Source organism: Anas platyrhynchos, chromosome 2 (assembly GCF_047663525.1).
Source record: "Anas platyrhynchos isolate ZD024472 breed Pekin duck chromosome 2, IASCAAS_PekinDuck_T2T, whole genome shotgun sequence".
NCBI classification, from domain to species: Eukaryota; Metazoa; Chordata; class Aves; order Anseriformes; family Anatidae; genus Anas; species Anas platyrhynchos.
The window spans coordinates 7,209,806-7,227,364 of NC_092588.1; the positions used below are offsets into that span (position 1 = coordinate 7,209,806).

Consider the following 17,559-nt stretch of genomic DNA (forward strand, 5'->3'; position numbering starts at 1 on the left):
GAAGCACAAATTGGTAAGGCATTGTGGCAACAACAGCTCAACAAACCTGTTTGTTTCAAAGCTTTTATTCTGTTTTCCCAAAACAACAAAACCAGAAAACAAAACAAAACAAAAAATGCTGTTCAGTGTGACAGCGACTGACTTTGTGCTGAAATTTCAGCTATTTCGGCTAAACATTGTATATTATTCTGTAAATTAACGTTTAAAGCTGTTTATAGAAAAGTGTTGATTGACAGGCTGCTTATAGCACCAAATTATTCTAGAAACGAAATAAAAGCCTAAATGGGTTGGCTTAAGTAGACGTAGTTGTATATTTCAAAATAATTAGATATTTGGGAAGTTTAAAAACTTATTTTTCAATCCGACTGTTTGACTGGCAGGTGGCAATGCAACAGCAAGTTGCACGTTGATGAGAAATCAGGCAGGTCACCACTTCAGGGATAGTTAAAAAACTCTTAAAAATAATTTCCTTGCTGGATCTCTGCCTTCAAATAAGCAAGACAGACTACATTCGAGTTGTGCTCTCTGCAGACCCTGGTCTCGATGTGATAGGAATTAAACCGGTCTGTTAATGCTCTGGGAGGATGGTGTCCTGTGCTTCAAAGGTGAGGAAACAGCATCCGTTCCCTTTATCCGCCTTCAGGCAGGGCTTGCTGGATACATCTCGAGGGGATTATGAATATTTCTGATGCAAAATTGGTGCAAAATTGATGCAAAAACGTTGGAGCACATAAATAGCTACGTGGCGCATGTGAAGCACACTGCGTTCTGCATATAGCGTGGAAGACACAGCGCGACTGCTAATTGAGAGGGTATTTAAATATCACGACTGCATATTCATCTCTGCTCAGAGCTCACGACGTGCAGTGTGTCACTAACACACACACCTCCCGTGAAACGAGCTAGGAACCCTGAGAGCCTGCTGTGCCGGCCTTGCACAGAAGGATGCTTGCTGTGCCTGCGTAACCTTTTCATGCTGACAGTGTTTGAAGCAAGGAATATATACATTAGAAAAATATGCATACACGCCGTACTGAGGCACTGCGATGCGTACCCTGCCATATGTTACACGGATTACATGTGTGCTATCTACGCCAAATATTTGGGGAAAATTCGACGCAATCGCCCATATGCTCCCCAAACAATGGGAACGTGCTTCGAGTCATGAGAGGGGGGAGCAGCCTGATCCCTGGGGGATGCTGAAACACGGAAGGAAAGGGAAGAACACCAGAGATGGAGAGGAGTAGGCAAACCACCATAGCACTAGCTTGGCTGTGCATGCATCTGCAGGGAAGAGGAAGTGTTAAACTCATGTATTAAGATTTCCTTTCTGCCTCTGGGCTAGAAGGAATAAGGTTTCACTCCACTGAGGAGTGTGAGAATGTCTTTTTCTCTTCCTCCTTCAACCTTATCTATCCACCAAAGGAATAGAGGCCTTCACTTCAAGGTACTGCTCTGCTCTCAGCTCCGCAGCCCATGTGCAGGGTTCCCTTCTGCTCCTGCTCTTCCCCTGCTCTCACTGTAACACCTCCCTCACAAGAACTTTTGCTCCAAATGTGCTTTCCCACGTGCTCAGGGCTTCCACCACCCTTCCTTCCCCTTGCATTGCTAGCAATTATTTCTAGGGCTTGTGGGGTGAAAGCAGTAAACTGGTCGTGGCTGCAATGCTGAGCATGGTACTCTATGAATGCACTGCACACTGACTGCATTCTGTGCCCCACATCCCCCCTGGGCCATTTACCCCATGCACACCACACACCCTGTGCACTGTGTGCATCATACAGACTGTGCACACCATGCACTGGAACATGCCACACACTGTGTACAACCACAGCACACACTCCAAGCACCCCTGTGCACCATGCATGCCCCAAACACTGAGAACCCCAATGCGCCATGCATGCAGCATACTCTGAGCACCCGAGCACCGTGCATGCCCCCATGCACTCTGAGCAGCCTTGGGTATCATGCATACCACATGCACTTCAAGCACCCCTGTGCACTATGCATGCAGCACACCCTGAGCACACCGTGCACCATTCATGCACCATACATGCCTGATGCACTATGAGCACCCCTGTGCACCATGCCTGCAGAATGCATACCCCACACAGAGTACTCCCTGAGCACCATGCATGCCCCACACACGCCCCATGCACTCCAAGTACCCCTGTGCAGCAAACATGCACCATGCATGCTCCATGCACACCCCACACACTCTGAGCACCCCTATGCATGCAGTCACCATGCACACCCCATGCATGCCCCCAAGCACTCCCTATGCACCATGCCTGCCCCCATGCACTCAGAGCACTCCCAAGCACATGCATGCACCATGCATGCAGCACTCTCTGAGCACCCCTATGCACTATGCAGAGCACACACCCTGAGCACCCCATGCACCATTCATGCACCATACATACCTGATACACTCTGATCACCCCTGTGTACCATGCACATGGCATGCATGCCCCACACTCCAAGCACCCCCTGCACACCATTCATGCACCATGCACATACCACAGATGTCTACACTCAGAGCACCCCTGCACACCATGCATGAACCATACACACAGCATAGATGACCCCAAGCACCCCTGCACTCCATGCATGCACAACACACTCCAAGCACCCCTGCACACCATGCATGCACCATGCACACCCCATGCATGCACCACACACTCTAAGCACCCCCATGCTCCATGCATGCCCCATGCACTCCAAGCACCCCTGCATACCATGTGTGCACCATGCACATATCATAGATGCCCCTACACACTCCGAGCACCCTGCACACCATGCATTTGCCACGCATTCACCATGCATGTACGATGCACTCTGTGCACCATTATGTCCCATGCATGCCCCACGCACTCCAAGCAACCCTGCACACCATGCGTGCACCATACAGGCACCACACACACTGAGCACCCCACGCATAAACCATACACATACCACAGATGCCCCCACGCACTCCCGAGCACCCCTGCACACCATGCATGCACCATGCATATCCCATGCATGCACCACACTGAGCACCCCCATGCCCCACGCATGCCCCATGCACTCCGAGCACCCCTGCATACCATGTGTGCACCATGCACATATCATAGATGCCCCTACACACTCCGAGCACCCTGCACACCATGCATTCGCCACGTATTCACCATGCATGTACGACACACTCTGAGCACCATTATGTGCCATGCATGCCCCACGCACTCCAAGCAACCCTGCACACCATGCGTGCACCATACAGGCACCACACACTCTGAGCACCCCTGCACACCATGCATGCACCATGCACACCCCATGCACGCACCACACACTCTGAGCACCCCAATACCCCATGCATGCCCCTACATATTCCGAGCACCCCTGCGCACCGTGCATGCACCATGCACATACCACAGATGCCCCCACGCACTCCGAGCACCCCTGCACACCATGCCTGCACCATGCACGTCCCATACACGCACCACACTCTGAGCACCCCCATGTCCCACTCATGCCCCATGCACTCTGAGCACCCCTATGAACCATGCACATCCCACACATGCACCATGCATGCACCACACACTCCGAGCACCCCCATACCCCACGCATGCCCCCTGCACTCCGAGCACCCCCTGCGCACCACGCACGTCCCCCACCCACCACGCAACCCCCCCGCACCCCGACCACCCTTGCGCACCCCGCACCCCCCGTGCACGCCGCGCTCCCGCCCTCCCCCAGCACTCCCGCGCGCGCCACCAGCCGCGTGGGCGGGGCTCCGCTTAGCCCCGCCCCCTCGTTCAGCGCGCGCGCGCGCGTTCGTGCACCCGCGAGGGCGGGTCCGGGGGAGGGAGGGCGAAGGGGGCGTGGCCTCGGCGGGGCGGGGCGGGGCCCGGTTGCCATGGCAGTGACGTCAAAGGGCGGCGGGGAGCGGGAGCGGAGGCCCGGCAGAGGTCAGAGGAAAGGCGAGGGCCGGGGGGGGCCCGGGGGGGGTTTGAGGGGTCTGGGGGGGCCGGGGGAGGCCGCCCCTGCCCGGGGCCCGCCGCTGCCGCTTCTCACAGGTACCGGGAGGGGGATTGGGGAGGACTGGGGGGGGATTTGGGGCGATATGGGGGGGGGTTGTGGCGATATGGGGGGGTTTGGGGGCGATGGGGAGGGGCTGAGGGGGTTGGGAGAGGGCTGAGGGGTTGGGGGGTCTCCCTGAGGGGGGCTGGGGGGTTGGGAGGGCCGCAGGGAGTCGTGGTCTCTCCTCAAAGGGAGTCCGAGTCCCCCCCCCCAAAAAGGAGGAGATGTCCCCAAAAAGAGGAGGCCTCCCCAAGAAGAGGGGAGCCCCCACGCCAATAGGAGGATATCCCCCAAAAATGAGGAGACCCTCCCACAACGGAGGAGACCCCTACCCCAAAGGAGGGGACCCACCCATGAAGTGGAGACCCCCTCCTCCCAGTAAAAAGAAGCTTGAAAGGGGAGGAGACCCCCCCACAGGGGGAGACCCTCACCCAAGAAGGGGAGCCCCATCTCCCCTAAAAGGAGGAGATCCCCCCCCCCCCCGACAAAAAGGAGCCCCTGAGAGGAGGAGATCACCCCCCACCCAAGAGGAGGAGACCCCCCCCAGGAGAGGGGAGACTCCCAAGAGAAAGAGGAGACCCCCCAAAAAGGAGGATACCCCCCCCAAAAAAAGAGTCACCTCCCCCAGCACCTTGTGCTCTGTAGCATGGTGGGCTCCAACTCGGTGAGGACTGCTGTTATTTTTATTTTTTTTGCTGTTATATATTTATTTATTTTATTTCCTAGGCAAAGCCCTGTGCCTCAAGGCGAGCAGGCCGCCTAATTACATAACTCTAACCCTATCTCGGTGTTTCTGCATCTCCCTTTTTCCCCCCCCCGGTGCTGGAGGAGGATGCTGCGGCCATGCACAGCCAGGCCCTGGGCGTGCTTCTTGCTAGAAAACCCAGGAGCGAGGCTGCTGTCAGCCTGGGGGGCTCGGTGCTGCCCCTGTCCCTGCACTCATGGGGTGATTTATAGGGGCAGGAGTGGTTTGTTAATAGGAAGCATTAGTCGTGCTGAGGCAAAACCAGGTAAAGTTCTTATTTGGTCCCCGGCTGACTCCGTGACCTTGGATCCCTCGTTCTGCATCTGCTTATCAGTCAGAAGGAGTAGCGCTTTCCAGAGTCGGTGTGAATAAATACCCCGATGACTGAAGTGCTGAATAAATACCCTGATGACTGAAGTGCTTATCTGCTACGGCAATAGCAGGTAGATAGCGCCGATGTTTGTACGGGAATGGCACGGGCGCCGCAGCCAGGTCTGTGTGCTGCGGGCGAGGTTTTCCTGTAGTAGCTAACCTTGGGGTGGAAACAGGCTCCTAAAAGCACGTTATAACGTGTGCTGCTGCCTACTGTGCAGTGTTTTGCCATCCTATATTCCATACTTTTATGTGGAGCGTGCTCCAGTTTGCGTCTCAAGAGCTGCCATTGCGCAGTGCAAATAGTTTGTGTTTTTTTTTTCCTCCTCCTTGCTTAGGATGCTGCTGGTGTCCCCTTCCACTGCTGAGGAAGCCCTGTGAATTTCTAAAGTGGCTGATTTATCTCTGACCTGTGTGGTAGGGCTGGTGTTGGGGTAGGGAATTAGAAGGGAGGCATTGAGATATATCTGGTCATGTATTAATACAATGGAGAAGTGACTTTAGGAAGTGGTTGGGAAGTGACTGTGATGCCTTTAGCTGTACCTGCCGGGGCTGAGTCCTTGCACTAACTCCATGCTGTCTCGGGCAGGCTCCGCGTTCACAAGTAAATACAAATTCCTTCCGTGTGTCAACAAAAACAAACCGAGTAGCTCAGTTCGGGGAACAACATTTTCCCTCTCCTGTTACACGATGCTCTGTGTAGAGAATCCAATGTCTAAAGCGTGCCATAGGCAAGCCCTTCAGTGCAGGAATCTGAAAACTGTGGAGGAGTTGCCCGCGGTGGTTCCCATGCTGCTGTGCAGTGGTGCGCAGCCGCCGCTGGGACAGGTGAGTGCAGCTGGGAACGGAGCTGGGAGCTGAGTTTCCCTCCCTGCAGTTCTGCTTCGAGCAAGCTGGAGCAGCTGGATTACTCATCTAGTAGCTTTTTGCTTTGTTTCGTTCTTTTATTTCTTGTTTTTAAATCTGTCGTGGAAGGATGCGCCAGGCAGAAGCGCTAATTGCCTGATATCTGAAGTTTGGGTGTTGTTTTGAGAGTAATTTGTTCCGTGGCTTATCGCTTGTCTGCTGAAGTTGGTGTGAGACTTCCATAGCATTGAGCAGGAACAGTGCACTGAGGAGGAGGAGGTAAGCACAACACATGATTTGGTTCTAGCTTTTTAACAACAAAACTGAAAGCTGCTCTAGCTAAATGGCAACACGCTGTTAGTTCATACCACGTAGGTGTCCTGGAAAAATCGCGTACCCAGTTTCGCAGCCACCCCTTAGGCATCTTCATTTATGCAAGCAGGGCTCGCTGAGTAACTGCTCAAAGTCTCAGTGACCTTAGCAGGTTTGCAGAGGTCACATTTCAACACAGATAAGTTGTGCTTGAACTATTTTTTCAGCAAGTATTAGGAGCAAGTGTTTGTGTACGCAGTCACATGCTTTTTTTTTCCCAGTCCTCCGCTGCATTTTCTGTTTTCCTTCAGATTCTTGCTTACAAACGCTGCAGTAAACGCGGCCTTCTTGTTTTGCTTGTTTCTGAGCTCTCATTTTAATAGCAATAAGAAGCACGGGGGTTTGAGAACGACTTCTTTTTCAAGCTCTCAGGCAAACAGAGGAAACTGTCGGGTTTTCCAAACAGGGATGAGGGATGCCGCTTTTAGGAGCAGAACAACTTGGCATGTGGGAAGCCCGTGCAGCCGGGTGCCATCAACAGAGCTACTTGTTCAGTTTGCTTCTGCCTCTTCCAGCAGCGCCGTGCGCCTTATGTAAGCTCGCCCTGCACATCCTGTCCCTGCTCCCATGCGTGAAAATCAGCGTTACCTTACTGCATGCCCCGAAAGCGGGGCGCTTACCGGCTGCTCGCTGGCTCGAGTGTCTGCACACAGAGCTCTCGCGAGCTGAAGGGAGAGGTCGATGCCAAGAGCGTAATGCTGGCCTCCTCGGGGACAGCAGAGGAGTGACTTGGGGAGAAACTCAGCTCCTCCTGCTGCTTTTGGTAACGGGCATGGAAGCAAGGCAGTGCTGGAGGTATAAAGGTGAGTGAGGAGGTACTGGGCAGAAGGCTTGAGCTGCATCGCACACAGATGGACCACTGGTGCTGTTCTGATGGCTGCTGATAAAACAGGCACGGAAACCAAAGGACTAGGGTTTCAGCAGTGGCTTCAGTAATATTTAGGACTGGAAAAGAGAGGCTTTTGTGTACTGTTACTGTGCTCTTCTTGCTACAAGGTCTTGGGAAGAAATTGGGAGATGCTTTCAGGTAGACCGATGCTTTAACCTTGTACTTGTAGCTAGCGTTTAGTCGTGCATACTGAGGGTACTGAAGCTGGGTGGGCTTGAAGCAAACCTTCCATCGCAAGGCTTCAGGAACAAACATCCCTTTTGTTTTTTCTTTCTTGCTAAATCTACCTGAAACTATCTGGGATAAAATCCTGCAGGAACACGTGGTTTCTTGTTGAATTCAAGGTGAATTGTGATCTTCAAAAAGAAGGTGAACCTAATGCTTCAGTTACAAAGCAAAGCCGCTTCTTAAAAAGCCACTTCTTAAATACTCTTCTCCTCTGTTGTCACTCCACCAGTGTGAGGCAGCCAAATTCCTGCTCACCTGTCCTGGTGAGCACTTGTCTGGCTCTCGGGTTTGTTTGGGGAAAGTTTCCTCCCGAGCACAGGGCCGGGAGGGCTGGCTGGAGGAGAAGTGTGCTGCATTGGAGAGCTCACGTGGAAAGGCTGTGGGAGGAACACAGAAATCTCTCTGGTAGCTTCCCCCATGTGATCTGTGCCGTACCCGTGAAACAATTTCTCATTGTGCTGAAGCCGCGTGGAATACAAGACAAGGAGACCGGCTCTCTGAACAGGAGCAGGTGCAGACGCTCAAAAGCTGAACAAATTCCTGTAAGCGAGTGGTTCGTGCAGAGTTTAAGGAAAATTATTGGCAAAACATCTAAGAGGGACTTAGGTTTTCATTCTGAGTAGGGAATTGAATAATCTCTGCTGCTTTTATCACACAAATCTGGGAATGCGCTGGCTTCTTGTAGTGCTTTTGTTATTTTTTTTGAGGATATGAAATCTGTTTTCAAACCTTGTGCAGAAGCATAGTTTTGTGCATTTTAGCAGACTCGCAGCAGCTGCAAGAGTGTAAAAATTATTGAAAAAAACACCTGTGTGGTGTACATTCAGGATTGCATGGCATTGTATTTTGTTGCTTTATGGATATTTATGTGAATATCCAGGTCCACATATATGTTGTCATTACTCAGTAGCCTTTTCGCTTCGTTGACGTAGACAAAATCTATTCTGGATGCTTAAATCTGCTGAAATGTTTCTAAGAGAGCTGGCTCCTGGAGCAAGTTTCCCACAGGATGCAGTGGGTGTCAGGTCCAAAGGTCAGTGGCAGACAAAGTGAAGTGAAGGCTCTTCTGGATTTATTTTCCTGGTTTCTTTTTTGGGGGGAAGAAGTTTCTTTTTGTAAAGAGGCGTGGAACTTCTCTTTGTTACTTCCGATGTTTCCAGATGCTAATAGGTACGTACAGGTCCCTTCCCACTTAAGACTTTTATTGAAAACTTTTAATTTTTTTAGGAGAGAAAAAAGGAGATCAGCGCAGTTAATATATTCCTGAACTCCTAGCACGGAAGCTGCTGGTGTAAATCATAAAGCCAGATGGAGTTTGAAGCGCCTGTCATGTACAGCGTCGGAAACGAACGTTCCTGATACTAATAAAAGGGCCAGATTGGGACTGCATAATTAATCCCTTTTCAACACATGATAAGGTTTGGCCACGGCAGTCGGAGAGCTGCTGGAGATAACATGAGGCAGAGGATTGTTTGCCTAAAATAAAAATACCTACGTGGTTATTCTTATAAATGTACGTATTTTGGGGTGATTAGTACCCATATTAGGACTCATAGCACTGTTTAAATGGGAGGATAAATGTGAATAGCAGCTGATTTGGGCTTGAATCTATTTCCTGGCTTAAATATCTACATAACTACATTTATATACATGAATTATGGATGTAAATAAATTATATTTAAGACAGGAAATGTATAGCGATTAGTTCTTTGAAGAGTTGCATAGCAAAGCCTGCTCTCCATTGGGGTCTCCTTGAGATGCAGTGACTGGTGAGCCCCGGGGAGCAATCTTGCAATTAAGGTTGTTCAGGGTACGTCTCGGTGACCTGGCAGAAGTGTGCAGGAAGGTGCTAAAAAAAAGTGCTCGTGAGCTGGTACAGTGCCTGTGCTGGAGGCAGCCAGGAGGAGGAGTGGGCAGGTGGTGCAGAACAGGTGAGCGATTGGATTGAGAGCAGGCTGAATAGACTTCGCAGCCGCCTGTGCTGTTTGCATTTGTGGTTTGGTTAAGTGATAGGGATTTTTTTTATGATCTGTGCAAAGGAAAAGTAAAATCCTGAGCTGGCACCGTAGGTAGCGGTGGAAGCATGGCTGCTGGGATGAATGGGATGGTCATCGCTTTAGGAGCTGGGAGAAAACAGGTATAAAACCTGGTTCATACCCTTCACCTGCAAGTTTATTCAGATTACTTTGGCACGTGTAATACAGAGTATTAAGAAAACACTCAAATCGTAGTGCCTGGATAATGCAGATTTGCTGCCTGATGACAGATTGTTCTGCAGAAGTCTAGAGACTGCAAGGCCTGTCTGTGCCACTTCGATTGCTTAATTTACCCAGTTGGTTTGAAAACTCCCTAGACCAGAATACTGCCCGAGTGCGCATTGCCTAGCGCCCTGATCTCTGCCAGATTGTTGCTTGGAGGCACTAGGACAAAGGGATGGCTGTAGGGAGGGATGGTAGATCCCTTAACCCTTAGCGTTGTGCTAGGTGTTATAATAAAAAATATCCAGAAGCAGAAACGCTGTCCCCACCCCTGTTGTTGCTTCAGGAAGTTTATGGTATCAGTTTCTAATACTAATAAGGGCCTGCAGGTGTAAGAGGATCCACTGAGATCCTGGTGATGTGCCTAGCAGTAACTTCAGTAAGGCAACAGCAATCTTGATCTTTCCTTTTAAATATCTGCCTCAATGTTCCTGCTTTTTTTCTTTTTTAGGGATCGATAAGTTACACCAGCTGTGAGCTGGTCCAACTGGAGAATGCCCTACTAACAAAAGGGCATTGCTCTGTCTAAGCTGGCACTTAGCAGGAGCACAAGCCTTGCAGATTACTTGGTACAGATAAGTTTTCTATGATTGAAGTTACTCTTCTTGGAATATCAGTTTGCTCCTTGGATGCTGTCGTCTTACAATGCCTTGGTCTGAATGATGCCAGTTAAGAGCTTGACTGCACGGGAGGGCAGAAGGTCTCCGTTTCTGCAGAACCAAAGGTTAGAGAGATAAAGGAGAAAGATTAAAATATTCACAAGAAATGCCCTAGCTAAGATCTGTTTCCTGTCTGGGGGCATATTGGATCCTGTGGGAATGAGGAAGCTAAACTACTGAAGGGCTGTTAAATTCCGATGTTTCACACTGAATCAACACTGCATTAGATAAGGAAGTGCTATTAATGGCATTTGTAAGAGCGCTGGCATTTCTATAAAGAATATAGAAATAAAACAAGTTAGTCCAAACCAGATCTTTCTGCTGTGTAAGAGCTGTGTGGAGAGTGAACGCTTGAGGCTTGAGATGAGTATAATAAATCAAAATGCCAGATGAACCTCAGAGGACTTTCTCCATCTATTCACTTCATTGTTTTCTTTGCAGATACAGCACAGCTCAGCCAAATGCAGGGTCATCATTGTTCTGGTGCTCAAAGTGTTTTCTAAACGTTTTTGAAGACTGAACTCTTTTCTTTCTGTGCGTTGTCTTAAGCTGTTCAGTGTATTGCTTGGCTTGTTTAACGCACAAACTTGAGGGTTTTTACATGCAGAAGTCACGGTGAGAGCCCACAGTTTGGGGTGAGTAGTGAGATGCGTTGTGTTGTTGTTGATAATCTCCAGAAAGGACTCGAATTTGTACCTTCTGGAAACTACTACTGTTTCCCAAAGCTGATGCTTGGCAACAGCAGATGCCCTGCTGACCCTCTGCGGCTTGGCAGAAAATGCTCCTGTGCGTGTGAGCTTCCTAAGCATACATCCCAGGGTACTGACTGCTCAGGGCTGCTGGCACCGTGTGTTTGCATAAGAGGGAAACAGAGGACAGAGTTGGTTAGTAAAATAGAAATTGGAAGTAAAAGGGGAAATCAGAACAGATGGAGAACTCTGCTCTTGCATTTAATGGTGACCTTTCTAGCTGTTCAGCTGCTGTTACCTGGAATTTCTAAGATGTGTCTCAGATACTGGACATGGAGTGCTTAGAGCAAAAGCTTCATGTCAGTGTTAACTTCGGGTAGCTTTTGGTTAAGTATATTTTTTCTTCTTAGCTTCTTTTCTTTGTTTCTTGTACTTACTGGTGCTTTGGCTGCAGCTGCAGAAGTTGTTCGTGGCTTTTCCTGGAGATGGGCACCTCCATGCTTAAAGGCAGGTTTTTTTTCTTTTTATTCATATTCATGCTGCTGAGTGGTCCATGTTTGACATGCATCATCCTTTTAAAATGTTCTTACAACATCCTCATGTGTACTTAGTGTAATGTGTTTTGTTAACCTCCTGGTTTCCGAGAGCGTGTCTAGCTTCCTGTACAGGGCACATGTCAGCAGTGCTAATAATATATCATAAAACCTACTGATAACTGATCTGATCACGTATGGACCATGCTTATAAATAAATGCAACTCCCAAAGCAGTACATTGAGGGGCAACAACGAGGAAAAACGCTTATCTAAAATTAGTATTTTGGAGACTTAACCATTAAAACTTTTCTGAGTAATCACTTCTAGAAGGATAACTAAGCACATTTTTTTTTTTTTTTTTTTTTTTTTTTTTTTTTTTTGCCAAATCAGGTTAAGACAAGAAACCCAGCTAACTCATTTTTAATATTAGTTTCAGACGGGACTGTCTGCTATCTGGGGAGAGGAAGGCAGTGTTTTCAAGAATGTTTCTCCTGATGGCAGCTCTGTGAGCCTAATTCTCCAGTCTCTCTGTAGGTCAAGGACACCTCCATTTTCACACAGCCCTTTGCTGTGGGATAACTAAGCTGTCTGCTGACAGGATCAGGCACGTTGGGGTGGATTCAGGTCACTGGAACACCGGGAATGTTCTGGTATCGGGGAAGCTAATTCTTCTGCAACCTGTCCCTCATCTGTTCCCAAGGTATCCGGGGAATGCTTCAAGGAAATAGCAAGGAAAGTTAAGGTGATGCTGAGAGCTTTATGAAGATGGGTGTGCTGTGTCTGGAGGCTTTCTAGAGGAAAAGAAGGCTATGACACTGAACAGAGCTTGCAGTGTTCAGAACTTGAATCAGCTGTGAGATAAGACAGATTCTTCTAACAAGGAAACTTGAGAAACTTTCTTTGCTTAAAATACCCAGCTGTTTACTTTGTCTCTTTCCTCTCTGATTTTTTAATTTCTCTGTAACTTGTCAAGTGGCTTGCCACAGCTGATCCGATGCTTTTAATGCAATTAATTACAAATGGCTGTAATAGTTAATATCCTGAGCTGCTGTGTGATTAGGCATGATTGTCTAATCTGGCATTTTGCATTTGATTTCAGTCTGTATGATTGCTTTGGGCTCAAAAGCCTAATCTAACTTTTATAATGTGTTGGGTTTTTTTTGTTTTTTTTTTTCCAGTTTGAATTTGGTGACCAAATGACTCGTCTTGATAAGCACCCTGCCCCAGGATCTGTTAACCTGGTGATTCAGTTAAAAGGCAGGCTGTGCCAAATATTAACCAGAAGCAATAAAACCTCAGGAAAGAGAAATGAATCAGTGTACTTAACCAGCCTCGGTTCTAACAAACTGAAGTTGTGATTTTGAGTGTTAACATGAAGCTGCATACTAGAGTAGCAGGAAGAACTGCTGGATTATTTGCCTTTCTTTCTTACACAACACAAGTTTCAGCGTGAACTTCCTTATCGTTGTGGTTGATATCTGATTTCTTGCTTATATCTAAATTTTACAAAGGGGACCTGTGTTTACACAGCTTGAATTGCTGCTTTGCATAGTATTACCTGTAAATTTCACGTAGGAATAGCAGGCATCCCAATAAAACCAAATCTCTGCTGCACTTCTCAAAGGCTGTTAATCATTAACTGCACAAAAAAAAAAAAAAGAATCGTGAGTTTTCATAAATCAGCTAATTAAAATGAAAATGAATACTACTTTTATGTCAGTTTACTGATAGAGTATAATTGCACTGTTGTAGAAGTCTATTTAACAGTAAGCTGTTAAGAGAACTATGTGGCTGTGGCTTCAGTCACTCTTCATTCCCTTCTCCCCCCCCCCATAGAAGCTAACTTTATTTTAGCTGTCTAGTTAATATTTGCACAGGTAGGAGTTTTAGGTCAGTGGAGACTGAAGCCCTGTGTTGTGCAGGTTACTGATAACTGTGATGTTTTCTGTCTTCAAGCTACTGCTGTGAGTTAGAAAATAGAATTCCTCAGACGAATTGTGCTTTTGAACAGTATCATAAAGCTGGATTTAGACTAAATGTGAGATTTTGTTTGCATATGAAAAGTTTAAGGCAAATATTGCCAAGTGTAGTACTAATTTTCTTGCACTGAAGTGGAGTGTAAGGCAATTAACTGGGTCTGTGCAAAGGCAATGAGGTTTGGTGTGTTAATGGTGCTTAAGTTTATTTTATACGATGATTAGAAGCTTATATTTGCAGCCTTTCCTGAAGTGTCCCATTGAACAGGTTAATTTTTACTTATTTTCACAGAACATCTTTGCTGTGGAAATGAGGGGGCTAATGTTCACTTCTCTAGTTTCAGTTACATCTTCATTCTTCACATAGAGGGGAAGGTCACGAGCTCCATGTGAAACTGACTTCTGAAACTGAATTAATTCTTAGTAATTTCTTGATGTTTTTACATGTCTGGAGAGCGAATATGGTTTTCGCTAATTCCTGCCTGAAGTGCAGAAGTTCTGAAAAACTAACTGAGAATTTGCAGTTGGTTAACTAAAATGACAATAAAAGTAGTGGGTCTGTGAAAAGGGCTTTCAGTAACTTGTCCTGCACTTGAAAACAAATATATCTTGAACAAGGTGAAGAAGGCAGCTTGATTTATAAGTTGAGTGAGACTCTGAACACTCTGAGTTTTCCTCACTGTCCTGGTTTCTTTGGCTTGCTTTAAAAAAAAAAAAAGTGTGTGAGGGGGGTGTCAGTTGACACAGATCGTAGATGATAGCCCTTGTGGGAAGCTGAATGAAGCCAGTGTTCGGCACCTTGAGTAAGTGGAATAAGTCTTACGGGCTTGAAACCTCTTCCAGGGAATGGCAAGTAGTTTATGAACTGAGTGTGACAGGATTCCTGTAAGAAGTTTTTCTTTTTTGTAGGCATGTTACTGTTTACATACAAATGTGATGAAATGAGTTGATACGTACAGCATTACTTCTTTTTGTAATTTCTTTTTTTTTTTTTCTTTTGTAGTTCATTTTGTCCCTGCCCATGGCAGCTGGGTGGAACTAGGTCATCTTTAAGGTCCCTTCCAACCCAACCCATTCTGTGATTTGTGTTGGAGAGAGGCCTTCTTTTTAATGAGATCATTGTCCTCTAGGAAAGTTCACTTCATAAATCCTGATAAAATCAAATTTATTGTGTAGAACCTTGAGACTTAATGATCTTTTTGTGTGGGAGCTCCTCTTCGGGTTTGGCTTGAATCTCTTGGGCAAACTTCTCCTCCAACCTGTGCCCTTGACCTAATGAAGCAACTTATGTTCATTTGTTAATAGCTGCTAAAGGAGGATCAAACCACATCCTTGGTTAGAAACTTTCCTACATATTATTTAGGAAGGGTAGCATTCAGAAATCTGCTGCACTGCCAGGTTCTCCAGGGGAGCTTTTGCCTTAGGTGCTTGAGATGCTTAGGAATGCTTGGAAGTCTTTCTGTTTGGTGTTGCATTTATTTGGCCTTTTGTAATCTTCCTTAAGGTCAGAGTACTTGTGGACTCATCTGTACTACACGTATACCAGCAGGTGGAGCATCGGTAGCGTAAAAGGGACTTCTCACTTGGAGGCCAGATGGCTGGTAGGAAAATAGTCCCTCCAGCATTTTGGAAAAGCGATTGCCATGCATGTCTTACACAGTTGTTTCCCATGGAGGTGAAGTCTGACTGTTGGCATAGAGGTCTGGGGGACAGCTCCACGTTAACGTGATGCAGTGTTACCAAAAAATGGTGAAGGACAATTTTCAGGCTTGCAATTGCAATGAACTTGGAAGCAGAGAGTGAAAGGTAACTTGCTGTTTCTCTGCTGCTGTTTTACGTGTCTGTTTCCTGTTGCAAGCCTTGGAAGTACTGATGCTGGGTCTAAATGGCTATAAAGCTGTTCTTTTAAGGGAGTGTGGCTTTACCAAGTTCATGTTGTTTTTTGGTTTTTTGTTTGTTTGTTTGCTGTGGTGTGGGGGCAGGTTCTTGCTGTGGTTTCACAGGTTACCTATATTGATTTCTTGCTGTAGTGTTACCAAAACAGAGTCCTGCCCCCCAGGAACTACAAAAAGTGGCTTCTTCCTGCCAGCACCATGGGGTGTCCTGCTGTAGTAACTGAGACCAGCTACCTGCTGTAGCAGAAAACTGATCTTTTTTTTTTTTTTTTTTTCCAGGATTAGTTTGCAGCTAAATACAGTGTCTGGTCCAATAACTTGCACCAGAATTGTATTAAATCTCTAACAGTGGAGGAAACAGGAATCCTTTATCCAGAAGAGAGCTAGCAAGACTACTCTTCTGCTACTATGCTCTTATTGTGATCAATTTAAACCATCCTGAAAGTGCATCAGTAGTCAGACTCTGGTGGGAGCGTCCTAATCGTCTGTGTCTTTGGAATGGGCCTTGTGCACTGCCACCCAATAAACACCATTAAATATCACTGAATGATGTTCATATCACACAATTTTTGCTTTCATACATTGCTCTGAATTTTGCAGGCGTGCAGACATTTCAAGTGTCTGGGTTCTGTGACTTAAAGTTTAGCTAGTAAAAATGTCTTCAGGATGAACTTTGGAGTAACTTTGCCTTTTCATCTGCAGAATGCTTCTCACTGTAGGCTGGGTGGTGGCGTTCCTTGCTGCTAATCGTGCTTTCCCTCTTCAGAAGTGAGTTTGTGTTTTCCCTGTTTGGTTGGCTGGTTTCATATGAAAAGCAGATGGGGAGAAGATGAAGTTTACCTCCTTCTCTTTGAGAGAACACTTTTCCCAAATTCAGTCTCAGTATAATTTGTAGCAGATCTCACACAGCTCTTGGAAATCCTGCTCAGAACAGGGCTCTCCAAACAGACCTAACTCTGACTGGATGGCATTTGGCAATGCAGGTTTAGAATGGTTTTGATATTGCAGACATCACTATGAACCCAAGAATGGACCTGTAAATTTCCAGCTTTTTAGATAAATTGCTGCGTAACGAACCCTTGCGTTAGGATAGTATTCAAGTTTGTATTGCAGCCCAGTCCAATGTCTTACTACTTCAGGAGAGATTTCTTATGTGAAGTGCTTATTTTGGCTTTCATTGGACATCTCACTAAACTGATTCAACTGGCGCAGTAGTTGAAAGGTGATATAGTGGATTGCACTGGTTTTAGTTGGGATCAGGAATGCCATTTTGTGCTCTGGTGGTCTCCAGTCACAGTTCTGCAGTTTTTGTGGAGCATATAAAGCCAATTCCTTCTGGATGAAACAAAATTGGTTTGAATGATGCATTCGGATAAATGATACTTAAACCACAGACAGCACTAGAGTTGATTTAGGAGTAAAACCTCATGGATTAAATGTAAGCTGAGCACTTTCTTCAGCACAAACTGCCTTGTTTTGCAGATCCTTTCCTGTCGCGCTATGCCACCTGCAGAATTTCTTTCAGATGAATCTATTGGTTCACTGAAAGGTATGAAAAAAAAAGTCAATGCAAGGAAGAGAGTATGTTTTAGCTGCTCGCCTATCGACTGGGTACATTTTGTTCTTTTTCTGAAATTCAGCGACAGCATGAGGTGATTCAAGGTTAACTGGACCAAGAATATCTGAAGAGCAGGATTGTGGTGTGGTCTGAGTAAATGAAGTTTCTCTTCACCAAGCTGTTCTGTGCACTGCATTGAATCGTTTCTTAATCCAGGGAGTCCTAAGAGTTAGGAGGAGGAGGAACAAATTCCTCTGCTCCACAGGTACTCCTAAACTGCTAATTTATTGATTTAATTCTGCGTATCAGTCAATTACTTGTAGTGTGACAGAAGAACACTTTGGAGAGTAATACAATCAATCTTCTGTGATTTAGTTTATTATGGTTTGGAAAGCCAGGCTTGCTACTGTGAGGAAACAAAATTGAGACTTAGTAGGGAAAACAGACATGAAATCTGTACTTTATCACAGAATTGTAG

The 17,559-nt window shown here is 46.7% G+C and overlaps 1 long non-coding RNA gene across 1 annotated transcript in view; it reads left to right on the forward strand.

Moving 5' to 3' along the window:
- Positions 1–3,889: 3,889 nt before the first annotated feature.
- LOC140001805 (uncharacterized) overlaps positions 3,890–17,559 on the forward strand; it is a 28,438-nt gene continuing 14,768 nt past the window's right edge. The window contains exon 1 of the long non-coding RNA XR_011807330.1: positions 3,890–3,947. This is a non-coding gene — a long non-coding RNA (uncharacterized lncRNA). The remainder of the gene's footprint in view (positions 3,948–17,559) is intronic.